Source organism: Podarcis cretensis (genome assembly GCF_951804945.1).
Source record: "Podarcis cretensis genome assembly, chromosome: 6".
NCBI classification, from domain to species: Eukaryota; Metazoa; Chordata; class Lepidosauria; order Squamata; family Lacertidae; genus Podarcis; species Podarcis cretensis.
Window position 1 is genome coordinate 88,427,114 of NC_137175.1, and position 13,485 is coordinate 88,440,598.

The 13,485-nt window shown below is 43.2% G+C and overlaps 1 long non-coding RNA gene across 2 annotated transcripts in view; it reads left to right on the forward strand.

Moving 5' to 3' along the window:
• Positions 1 to 10,401: 10,401 nt before the first annotated feature.
• LOC307218885 overlaps positions 10,402 to 13,485 on the forward strand; it is a 105,650-nt gene continuing 102,566 nt past the window's right edge. Inside the window, exons 1-3 of one of the 2 annotated variants that reach the window (XR_013840080.1) lie at positions 10,426 to 10,493; positions 10,701 to 10,882; positions 11,084 to 11,205. This is a non-coding gene — a long non-coding RNA (uncharacterized lncRNA). Of the gene's footprint in view, positions 10,883 to 11,083; positions 11,206 to 13,485 lie in introns of those variants that run through there. The other variant, XR_013840079.1, reaches the window with a different exon arrangement.

Below are 13,485 nucleotides of genomic sequence, written 5' to 3' on the forward strand. Positions count from 1 at the left end.
CCCCAAATGGATCTTCTCAGTTATTGATCTTCTCAGTTTTGGACCCCCTCAGCTCAGCACCCTGTGCAGGGGAACTGCCTCCACCACCCAAAATCCAGTATATACCAGACAAGACAATGAGGCAACCAAACACTAGGTTTCTTCCTTTTCATAGTCATTCAATAAAAGTGGTCCATTCACCATGGCTAAGGCATGCTGGCAAAGCATCTGATCTCTGCATGTCATGGCACCTCATCTGAAGAGATGAAGTGGAGATTGCCTACATGTGTGGACAAGTGCCTCTCTAATATGTGCTCCCTGCTTTTAGGACAAGACATGGTTTTCACATAGAGCAAAGGACCATGAGCAGGTGACAACCTTTTAGAAGAACCAAAAAGTGCAAGTAGATAAATAGGTACCGCTCCGGCGGGAAGGTAAACGGCGTTTTCGTGTGCTGCTCTGGTTCACCAGAAGCAGCTTAGTCATGCTGGCCACATGACCCGGAAGCTGTCTGCGGACAAACGCCGGCTCCCTCGGCCAATAAAGGAAGATGAGCGCCGCAACCCCAGAGTCGGTCCCGATTGGACCTAATGGTCAGGGGTCCCTTTACCTTTACCTAAAATGTTTTGAATGCCAATGTAGTGGTACCTTGGTTCTCAAACTTAATCCATTATTGGCTCAGTAATCTGCAGGGTATCAGATTTGAGGCATAGGTTGTGACAGACTGCCATGAAATCCAAATCTAATATGAGATTCAGCGGTTCCTTGGTTCTCAAACATAATACTTTCCGGAAGTCCGTTCCAAAACCAAACCATTCCAAAACCAAAGCGTGCTTTCCCATAGAAAGTAATGAAAAATGGATTAATCCGTTCCAGACTTTTAAAAACAACCCCTAAAACAGCAATTTAACATGGATTTTACTATCTAACAAGACCATTGATCCATAAAATGAAAGCAATAATCAATGTACTGTACTATACAATAAATAAGACAATATTGTAGATGATAAAAATTAAAATTATTTTTTCTTCTGATAATAGTCATTGTTTGAATGGGGGGCTTTTATCCATTTCCACAGTCACACAATCAAGCAATCAATCAGTAGCTGAACTGGGTTCCGCACAATCACAAAAACGAATTAAGTGAAAAAAGCCTCAAAAATCAAAACGCAAAATAAATAGAAAAACAAAAGCATCAGATTTAATACATTCTGGAAGTCCGTTTGACTTCCGAAATGTTTGGAAACCAAGGCGCAGCTTCTGATTGGTGCAGGCACCCCAGAAACAGTAGCCAACAACCGCATCGAAAACTGGAACATTTACTTCCGGGTTTTCAGTGTTTGGGAACCAAGGCGTTTGAGTACCAAGGTGTTTGAGAACCAAGGTACCACTGTTCACCTCCATACTTCCCATCTATGTTCTGCTGGTGTCCTTATATGCTACTGGAAAAATTGATATTGTAGCTTTGCATGAGGAATGACCACAAATGTCCAGAGAGGCAACGGTTTTCTCATTCCTATCATCATAGTGATATGTCTCAGGATGGAAGTCCGGGAGTTTAGTACACACCAGGCTTTACACATCTTGTTCTAGTGTGAGCCATGAAAAAGATTCAACAAGCTATTTCTTATTCTTTTCTAAGTGCCACAATCAGGAGCTGCTTAGACAGTAGTGGGTCTAGACTCAAACAAGCACCCTGCATGCAGAGAGATAAACCTGAGCCATTGTGAGTTAGCACTTATTTTAGTTTTCCGATTTCCGTGGGGGGGGGGGAGAAGAGGGGAGAAAAGCGCTGTATTTTGGTAAGCTTACATGGTGATAACATTGTTTAAGGCACAATGCATTTTCTTATTTGTAATCATATTGCTTATTCATTATTAGGCTGTTCGTATTCAATCTAGGAAACGTTTCTTCTGTATTATTCCTTTGCACATCCCTCCCCCCCCCCACCTCCATAAAACCCTGCAAGGAATCTGTGGGGAGCAAATCCTTTTCAGCAAAAGACACAGATCATTATCATCCTCCTTACTTTCTTCTTATTGAATAGGCCAGAATGAAATGGTGACAGATTGCATTAATCTTGGGACATATTCCATTGCTTTCAAATTTAGTGAGCATATTCAGAAGGTGTGTTTTTTATTCAGACTAATACTATTCAAATCAAATCTGCTTCCATGTTTCTGTGTGGATGATGCATATTGTTTTGTCACTTTTCTCATTCTCTGCATAATCACAACCTACTGTTTGGCTTTCCTTTGTGTTCTGCTACCGGTAGTTTTATTCTTCTTTCTCAACTTTTAACTCTTAAGAGATGCATGCTCCCTAACAGCAGATAGTCTGTCTGCCCCACCTCACTCCCACCAAAAAAAACCCCTGACCATTCTGAATTATTGTTTTGGATTCTTGCTGCAAATGTTCTTCTGCATCCCAGCAACCTTATACATTGTTCCCCCACTAAAACAGATTTTGTTTAACTATGTACTACTATTTCAGAGAGGGACGGGGTTGGCACTGTGGGTTAGAGCCTAGGACTTGCCAATCAGAAGGTCGGCGGTTCGAATCCCTGCAACAGAGTGAGCTCCCGTTGCCTGGTCCCTGCTCCTGCCAACCTAGCAGTTCGAAAGCACGTCAAGTGCAAGTAGATAAATAGGTACCACTCCGGCGGGAAGGTAAACAGTGTTTCCGTGTGCCGCTCTGGTTCACCAGAAGTGGCTAAGTCATGCTGGCCACATGACCCGGAAGCTGTACGCCAGCTCCCTCAGCCAATAAAGCGAGATGAGCGCAACAACCCCAGAGTTGGCCATGACTGGACCTAATGCTCAGGGGTCCCTTTACCTTTACTATTTCAGAAATTGGGTGAGTGGGGATTGTGCACTCTTAAAAAAATAAAATAAAAACACATTGTGCTTACAGTACATCCATGAGCATTCATGTTTCTCTTTCATTAAAAAAGTCAGCGTTTGAAAATAGAGATGAGGGAAGAGGGAGAAGCTTATCATCCCCCAAAGTCCTAACTATTGCACATCTTTTTCCATTCAAATGACTGGATGATCCATTTGATATTTCCTCTTTTGTACAACACAGTTACTTTACACAGTATCATGAATAAAGCACCACTGGGTCTCCTGTAACAGCTGGAAAATCGAATGCTTGTTCTTTTTTATCTGATAATAATTTTTATTAGTTTTTAATTACAACAATCCAATAATAGCCTCGTAATAACAATGCCAAATTAAAATACAATTACAAATCTAATGCTTGTTCTAAGACTTCATTAGACACACCTGTAAATATTGGATTTTCTACTGCAGAAGACCAAAAAAAAATCAGATGTTGGTGTCTTCTCTGGTTTCTTGTTCATCGCATAAAAATCCATTTCTCAAGAAGTGTTTTTCAGGGGCAAAAATATGCAGTAGATCTAGATTGTGTATGGACTAGGCAATGCTTTTTTTCCCTAAAAAATGTTTAGGGGTACTCTCATTTTGACTCAAGAAAATCACCATTTTATAGTTCAAATCGGGGAAAATAAATACAGTAAATGGACAAAAATACAAAGATTCACAAAATGTTTAGGGGTATGTGTATCCCTGTGTCCCCCCAGAAAAAAAAGCACTGGAACTATGTAAAAAACTAGACGAAACCCAAGTACTTTGTCACCATTGATTGATTCTATAATAAAATGTTGTGTGTACACAGCCTGTTAATTAGATTTTGGCCCCAGTTTACCCAACTATTCTTGCACCTTCTCTCATTATTCTGTTGTATGCACACAAATCATTTTCCTCTGATTTTTAAGTGCCTCCAGTAATTCCTCATATATTCTTGAATCTGATTGAAGGTAAGTTAGTTTAGAACCGAACTCGCCATTTTTAAATCACTGTGGACAGGGCTTCACAAAATATAAACAATCTATGACTCTGCTTTTTAGTTGTTTAACTTAATTTAAATTAGGGTGATGTTAGGTCTTAAAAATTGCATTTTGCAGTTGGCATTTCTATTTGGTCAGGTATGATGCTGTCGAAAGTTGGATAGGATTAAACTTTAAGATTTACCCTCAAATAATAGCTAATTGGAATCTCCTTGTATTTCTGAATAACAATCAGGGAATACTGTTGCCAATGGAATTTATACCCAAGTAAAAGTTCCTTTCATCCTGTGAAATCCTGTCCTCAGCTCTGCAAAGCTGTAACTATCTTTCCTGTCACACTGAATGAAGGACATTATAATTGGGGTACGATTCCGATGTCTAAATTTTAGGCATTTTTTTTCCTGCTCAATTTTCATTTCTCAGATAAGACCTCAAAGTGACAACTCAATCTGTTGTGTGACTTGTCATTTTTCCAACTGAAAATATGTGGCCTGATCCTGCCTTGTGCATGTTAACTGAGTCCTCTGCTCACTTCAAAACAAAATTATTCTCAGCTGCATTGTCCCAAGACGCTAGTGAACAAAAGGCAAGAAGAAAGCTTTCAGCTTTTTCAAAGGCTAACAACATTTGGATTTGAGTTACACGTGTCTCTTTCCCTCCAGCCTAGATGGAACTGCCAATTTGGAACTGAACCTACTAGTAATTCAGTTGCATTTAGGAACTGTGAAGCTTATAAGAGATTTCAAAGTCCAATGCACCTATGTACAGATGATATTTCTGGCACTTTGTTTATGATATAATACAGAGCCCAGCTGTGGCTGATTTGATTTGAATTCAATGGAAATATTGCCTCTAGCTGAAAGGGCTGAGGAAAATGACCGTGGCATTCCTTGGAAAACAGTGATAATTTTCAGGTGTATTTATTTCCTCTCCCACCCATCCACCAAATCGGTGCAGCTCTTGCAATATCAGTCCAATGCTACAGTCCAACATCTTGAGTGTTCAGAGGAGGAGTCCAAAGTCAATGTGATGATACAGAGCAGATGATAGCTATGCAGATGGTCCTCGGCATTTCTGGTTAGAAGGATCAGGTAGAAGATGATGCGGTTCTCTGTCTGAGACCTCCTAGTCAATATAGACAGTACAAGGCTAGATGGACCAGATGGAGAATAAGGCAGGTTTGTTCTTCCATTGTCTTCATCCAGCAGCTTCCTTAGTGCTGAGTGGGGTTTCTCAGAGGAATTTTGATATTGTGTTTCAAGGACACTTTTATGGTAAAGCGTGTTCTCCTTCATGGAGGGCACGTGTTGCGGTGCGGGCTAATTGATCATTGGCCACTGTTGTGATTGGGCTTCCCTTGTTGTTGGGAAGAAGTTAATGTTGCCATTTGTTGATTGACAGCCAGAAATGTTAAAACTCCCTGCACGAGGCTAGGGCTTCCTCTTTTCTCTCCGTACATCGGATTACCTGTCCCCCCTCCCTATATTTAGGTTGTTCGCTTTGACCTTGCTATGCCTGTCATGGGGTCGTCTGCTCTTGGGGCAGGGGCCCGGTAGGAATTTTGTCCATCTGGCTGATTGGCTGGGGCCATTTGGTTTTTGCCTACTGCATAGCAAATCATCACAACTTGTAAAGTTGTGGTTAGGCATTGGTTTATGGTTTGGTTGGTTGAGGGGCATGGATTGGCTGTGCCTGCCCCTCTAATGCTGCTGCTGCAAGGGATTCCATTAAAGGAATCAGGGGCTAACTATTGCTTTTGTCCGAACTCTGTCAAGGGGCTAGGGCCACGCAAGAGCCCCTGGTTGCATTTGGGCTGAGGGCAGGTTCTCTGCTCCGTCGCTACCCCCAAATGTATTCCCCTTTTCTGACTTTCGCAGGCTTGAGAAATGTCAGTCTGTCCCCCACTGGGGGGCAGATAGTCGCAACCAATGCCTAAGCACCCACTCACATTTTTGTATTTTAATAAAGTTGTGGCCAAAATTATGCCAAAAACCTTAAACAAAAATTCTGAGTGGTGTGTGAGTTATTTGGGGTGGCCTGGGGACCTTGACACGCAACTCTCATAGAACAGGGCCATTCCTGCCCCACAACAGACCCCCAGTTGTTTGCTCCACCTCCATTTTTATAGATCATACAGAACTCACACTTTACAGTGTGGATGCCCTTTGCGGGATTGTGCGCAGTGCTTCAGACCCCAGGGAACTTACCAATTTGTATGGGCTGGCCTGCCTCTTAGTGTTATTCTTTGGAGGTTTACGCCCAGCCTCAGTTAGTCAATTTACACTGCTGGAAGGTGGGGCCAGTCGCATAAATAGGAGGTGGAGCTGTCAGCAGCCAGGCAGTCAGCTCAGGAGCTTCACCCACCAACCCTCCCTTTATTAAATGTTTTTTGTTTGCAGGTAAACCTTTTTTCTTCCTGTTAGCGGGTGCTACTATGGTCTTTTGACTGGTTGCTGTTGAAGAGCCAGGAAGAAAATTTCCTGCATTGGCAGGTCTTGTCTTCCCCATAGCAATTCATCACAACTTTGGTGGTTTAAGGCCTTGGGTGGAATCCTTTAGTCTTTCCTTCCCTAAAATGGGATGGGGCGTGAAGTGGTGATTCACCCCCCTGCAGCAGCGATTCCAGGGTCCCCTCTTAAAGGGGTTGTAATATGGGTATCACTGGCCATACACTGAAAGGTTGTCAGTGAACTACCCTGCGTGCGGGGAATTTGGGGTGGGCTGCCTGTGTACACATCTTGCAGAGCACCCCCATATACCATTTACCCTGAGGAGCCCCAGTTCCTGGGAGAGATACAGGCCTAATGCCTAAGCCAAGATCTTCTTACATTTGAAGTCTAATAACGCTGTGGCCAAATTTTAATTCCATAACACGTTGTCAGAGTCATTATTCCTTTCTGGTGGTCCCTGAGGGCTGGGGTGGTTGCCGCCTGGTCACGCAATAACAATATAAAACAACCAGAACATTTAGAACCTACTAATCATCTTCCCAAGGGACGCGGGTGGCACTGTGGGTTAAACCACAGACCCTAGGTTGGCAGTTTGAATCCACGTGACGAGGTGAGCTCCTGTTGCTCGGTCCCTGCTCCTGCCAACCTAGCAGTTCGAAAGCTCGTCAAAGTGCAAGTAGATAAATAGGTACCGTATTTTTCGCTCTATAACACGCACCCGACCATGGTTCCACTCCAGCGGGAAGGTAAACGGCATTTCCATTCGCTGCTCTGGTTCGCCAGAAGTGGCTTAGTCATGCTGGCCACATGATCCGGAAGCTGTACGCCGGCTCCCTTGGCCACTAAAGCGAGATGAGCGCTGCAACCCCAGAGTCGGCCATGACTGGACCTAATGGTCAGGGGTCCCTTTACCTTTACTCATCTTCCCACCAAACTGCTGGTTGTTTCTGTCCCATCAGCATCACCCCAATAGAGGTCATACATATCTAATTTTATCATCATGTACCATCTATATTCAGTGGACAAATGTGCTTTATATGTATCAGTCTACAGACACAGAGCAATTAGAAAGCTACACTAGAAAAAAAAATCCCTCTCTGTTTGGCCTGTGAACAAGCTGTTACCTGGCTTTTCATCCACCCTCTTGAAAATAAATCTGCATGACAATTCCAAACTTAAAAGAAAGGTCAGATCTTTAAAAGCTATGTTCATAATTGCCATTTGTTGCCCATTTTGTGTCCTTATCTGGATTTTGCCTAGGGCAGGTGGCCCTGTCACTGCATCCTATTATATGACAAGGTTCATTATAGTCCTCCAACTTCTTTGCACTCACCCATTTAATTAGCAGAGAACACAACTGTGCAAAGAAGAAAAGAGAGAAAGAAGCAAGTCAGACAGATGGAGTCATTTGCCATCCTTTTCCTGCTGCACAAATCATTATGTGAATTAATGACAATTTAAAACAAAAATAACTGGGCATTACTTTATTTTCAAAAGGGGTATTGGCTAGGGTTACCAGATAACCCCGGTTTCCGGGGATAGTCTCCGGATTTGCAAATCTGTCCCAGGGCAAATTCTGTCCCCGGAATGTCACCAGAATTGCAAATCTGTCCCCTGGAAATGTGGCAGAGGCAGCCTCAGCAGCCTGGAGCCAGCCTGGCAGTGCAGTTGGCTCTGGCTGGCTTCAGGAGCTGCTTGCTGCTCGCTGCCATGGCGCCCGTCATTTTTCCTCACCAGAAGTCCCCATTTGATGTGTGCAACACTACCTGGTAGCGCAGTTGGCTCTGGCTGGCTTCAGGAGCTGCTTGCTGCTCACTGCCATGGCACCCGCCATTTTTCCTTGCCGGAAGTCCCCATATGATGTGTTGTGCACAAGACAGATCATATTGGGATATTCGGGAAGCAAACTGGTGGGTGCCACAGAAGCAAGCTGCTCCTGAAGCCAGCCAGAGCCAACTGTGCTACCAGGCTGGCTCTGGGCTGCTGACTGCCACTGCTGCTGCCACTTCTGAAGGGGAACCGGGGATGTCTGGTGGTACAGATCTCCTGCCCCCTCCCCCCTTTGTTTTCATAGAATCATAGAATCATAGAGTTGGAAGAGACCACAAGGGCCATTGAGTCCAACCCCCTGCCAAGCAGGAAACACCATCAGCGCACTCCTGACATATGGTTGTCAAGCCTCTGCTTAAAGACCTCCAAAGAAGGAGACTCCACTACACTCCTTGGCAGCAAATTCCACTGTCGAACAGCTCTTACTGTCAGGAAGTTCTTCCTAATGGTTAGGTGAAATCTTCTTTCTTGTAGTTTGGATCCATTGCTCCGTGTCCACTTCTCTGGAGCAGCAGAAAACAACCTTTCTCCCTCCTCTATATGACATCCTTTTATTTATTTGAACATGGCTATCATATCACCCCTTAACCTCCTCTTCTCCAGGCTAAACATGCCCAGCTCCCTTAGCCATTCCTCATAAGGCATCATTTCCAGGCCTTTGACCATTTTGGTTGCCCTCCTCTGGACACGTTCCAGTTTGTCAGTGTCCTTCTTGAACTGTGGTGCCCAGAACTGGACACAGTACTCCAGGTGAGGTCTGACCAGAGCAGAATACAGTGGCACTATTACTTCCCTTGATCTAGATGCTATACTCCTATTGATGCAGCCCAGAATTGCATTGGCTTTTTTAGCTGCCGCATCACACTGTTGGCTCATGTCAAGTTTGTGGTCAACCAAGACTCCTAGATCCTTTTCACATGCACTGCTCTCAAGCCAGGTGTCACCCATCATGTATTTATGCCTCTCATTTTTTTTTGCCCAAGTGCAATACTTTACATTTCTCCCTGTTAAAATTCATCTTGTTTGTTTTGGCCCAGTTCTCTAATCTGTCAAGGTCGTTTTGAAGTGTGATCCTGTCCTCTGGGGTGTTAGCCACCCCTCCCAGTTTGGTGTCATCTGCAAATTTGATCAGGATGCCCTTGAGTCCATCATCCAAGTCGTTGATAAAGATGTTGAATAAGACCGGGCCCTAGACAGAACCCTGTGGCACCCCACTAGTCACTCTTCTCCAGGATGAAGAGGAACCATTGATGAGCACCCTTTGGGTTTGGTCAGTCAGCCAGTTACAAATCCACTGAGTGGTAGCATAGTCAAGTCCGCATTTTACCAGTTTCTTTACAAGAATATCATGGGGCACCTTGCCAAATGCCTTGCTGAAATCAAGGTAGGCTACATCCACTGCGTTCCCTCCATCTACCAGGGTTGTAATTCTGTCAAAAAACGAGATCAGATTAGTCTGACATGACTTATTTTTCAGAAATCCATGCTGACTATTGGTGATCACAGCATTCCTTTCTAGGTGCTCACAGACTCTTTGCTTAATGATCTGCTCCAGAATCTTCCCTGGTATTGATGTCAGACTGACTGGGCAGTAATTATTTGGGTCCTTTCTTTTCCCCTTTTTGAAAATAGGGACAACATTTGCCTTCCTCCAGTCTGCCGGGACTTCGCCTGTTCTCCAGGAATTCTCAAAGATGACTGCCAGTGGTTCTGAGATCACATCTGCCAGTTCTTTTAATACTCTTGGATGCAGTTCATCTGGCCCTGGAGACTTGAATACATCTAAACTAGCCAAGTATTCTTGTACTATCTCCTTAGTTATTCTGGGCTGTGTTTCCTCTGCTGAATCATTTGCTCCAAATTCTTCAGGTCGGGCATTGTTTTCTTTATCGGAGAAGACTGAGGCAAAGAAGGCATTGAGGAGTTCAGCTCTTTCTTTTGACTGATTGGGGGAGGCTCAGGAGTTGTGGGTGGGCGGCCATTGCCCAGTTTTTAAAAAACTCTGTGCATTTATCTTCCACAGGGTGCAAAAGAAGGACTTTGCACCTTTATACAATATGCATGTGTGCTTGGGCCCAGATCTTTTGCTTCACCATCCCCCTGTTGCTACTTGGCTAAAAAAAAGAAGAAGAAAAAGTGTCCCCGGATTCATTGAAAAAAATCTGCTAACCATATTCTAAATTAATTAAATAAGGAGTGATGCCCATTGTTAGGCGAGGTAGCTAAAGTGATGATGTCATGTCCTCTGTTGTCCCCTTGCTGAGTGACTTGGCTGAGAACTTTGGGCAGAGCAACTATTTGAATTTAATCAGTGAATTTGGTGAGAGTGTATTTCTGGAGATAATGAAGGTTCAGTTGTCTCGCTTGTAAGTAGAATCTCTTATTCTTCCTCCTATTTCTTTAGCTATCCCTTAAGATTTAGACACATAGGGAACCAGGTCATGGTTAGGTTAATTTTTAAAGATTGTCCTCAGGGCCCCCTTAGACGCTTTCAGGGAAATAGCTGGCAATGCAGGGATAGAGAGTATCGAGGAAATAATCCGTTTCGTGACCTTCTTTCTTTTCTTTCCTAGATCCCGCTGTCTGTGCAGATTGCGAGAACTGCTGGCCTCCTGTTGCCGTGCCACCAAAATCCATCCCCTGGACCGTTTGGAGGAGGATACAGTAATGGTTGATCGCAGAAAGATTAGAGTTCATACGATTTATGTGAGACCGAGGGACCAAGGGATGGATGCCACCAGTGATTCCACCAGTGGTGAGTGTTGATCTTTGTTCACGAAGAACAGGGAGGCCAGAGAGAATCTGGCTGGCGGGGGGCGGGGGGGAGGCAGATCTCTGATTTAAAAAGAGTTTAGGGTTTGGATGAGGAAGGGAGAATAATGTGGGCCACTTGGAGATGCTTGCAGTAATAATAAATGAAAATATTAAGAATCTTTTCTGTTCTTTTCTCTTCCAGGCAGCGGCAACAGTGAGGCCAGCAGCTCAAGCTGAGCTCTCCCCACCAAGGCCCAGTTCCACCTTCCCCAATTAAATACTTTTTCAATTAAATACCTTCTAATAAAGGTTTTATTACAAATATGCTGGTCTTTGGTCATTTTTTTATACCTGGAGGTTCTTTTCCCTAACAGTATGAAGGCATCTACAGTGGCAAGAATGTTACTTGCCCAAAAATGGAAAGAAGAAGAAAAAGAAGAAGTCCCAGCGAAAGAAGAATGGATACAAAAACTTATGGAATATGCAGAAATGGCAAATCTTCCCAGAAAAATAAGAAATCAAGATAACAAACTTTCTATATATTTTTATTAAAACAAGAGGGAGGAGAGTATCAATTAAAAGAATTTAAGGAATTATCAGGCAATTTAACAACATGGATACCACATCATCATTTGCACCAATTATTTAAGAAAGATGGGATACGAGGGTTTGGGGAACAAATATCACAACTGGAGAGAAATCTGTTGGAATGTAATGTAAAAGTGCTGTCTAAAATGTATAAGACATTATTGGAATGGGACACAAAGGATGAGGAAGTAAATTCCTCAATGATATATTGGGCAATAGATATTGGTTATAATATAGATATGGAAGCATGGGTATAGGATGTCGATCAGGTCAACCAAAGGTCTGGTTAAAAAGGAACATTTTTGCCTGGTGCCTAAAGGTGTATAATGAAGGCACCAGGCAAATTCCCTGGGGAGAGCATTCCACAAGCGGGGAGCACCACAGTAAAGGCCCATTCACATCTTGCCACCCTTCGGACCTCTTGTGGACCCCCAGGCTGGTTCATATGGGGAGAGGCAGTTCTTAGACTCCTTAGGGTAGTGATAAAGAGGGGTATCAGATCCAAACTCTTCTTCTTCTTGAGGTGTAGTAGTCCTAAACCATTTAAGGCTTCATAGGTCAAAACCAGCACTTTGAATTGTGCCCGGAAACTAGTTGGCAGCCCGTGTAGTTGGGCCAGGATTGGTGTTCTATGCTGAAACCAGCTGAAGTTTCTGAACCATGTTAGAGAGGCAGCCCCATGTATAACACATTGTGGTAATCTATGGTTGCCTGTATTCTTCCTTCTGTTTATATGATATTCAGTCAAGAATTAGTGATTATTTCTAAATTTTCTTGTATACATATTGTTATGAATTTTGTGGGGGTCAGTGTGGATGAAACCCACTGTGATCCTGGATCAGTGGAGGTAGAATGTATGAGAGGAAGCCTGTGGAACCATTTTGTTTGTCAAGGCCTTTGGTTAACTACCTAGCATCTTAAAAGACTGAGCTCCATCTTAATGGGCTCTTATGCCAGGAAACAGAATAATGTTCACAAGTAGTGGGGGTGTAAATATGTTTTTAAAAATGGCAAAGGGTGTTTAAGGAGATGACAGAAATCACTGGCTTAAAGCTGACCAAAAGTCCAGAGGTAGCATTATTATCAATTTACGATGGGGTGGAAGGTTCACAGGCTACGAAGGACTTGCTCACAAATTTATTGACAGCTGCACGAATTATGATAGCTGGGAAGTGGAAGGGGGAAGCAGAATATAAAATGGAAGAATGGTATAAAGAGGTTTGGAATATAGCTATTAATGATAAATTAACATGTGCCATTGAGGTAAGATGGGAAATATGCAGGAGAAATGATTTTGAGGAGATATGGAGGGTGTTTGTAGAATTTGTACTGTTAAAATGGAAAGGGGTCAAACCATCGCAAGAGGTGTTGGAATTTTGAGAGGTTGGATAGTTACAATGGAATGGTGGTGGTGGGGTGCACATTTTTATTCTTATTTATTTGTGATCATTACTTTGTGGCAAAAAATAAAAGAAAAAAGAAAGTACAGTGGTACCTCGGGTTAAGAACTTAATTCGTTCTGGAGGTCTGTTCTTAACCTGAAACTGTTCTTAACCTGACGTACACTTTAGCTAATGGAGTCCGTAACCTGAAGCGTCTGTAACCTGAAACATATGTAACCCGAAGTACCACTGTATAAAATATAAATAAATGTATAAAATATAAATAAATGTATAAAATATAAATAATAGAATGTAATAATAATAATAATAATAATAATAATAATAATAATAATAATAGGCTCTGTTGTCAAAGACACAAGTAGGTGGGCTCAGAGGCGGAGCTAGCTACTCTGGCACCCGGAGCGGTGCACAAGTTGTTTCACAGGGTGTGAAAGAAGGGCTGTGCACCTTTATACAATATGCATGTGTGCTTGGGCAAAAAAGATGGTGTGTCTTTTGCCTCACCATCCCTACTACTGGCTCCCTGTTGCTAAAGGTAAAGGTAAAGGTACCCCTGCCCGTACGGGCCAGTCTTGCCAGACTCTAGGGTTGTGCGCTCATCTCACTCTATAGG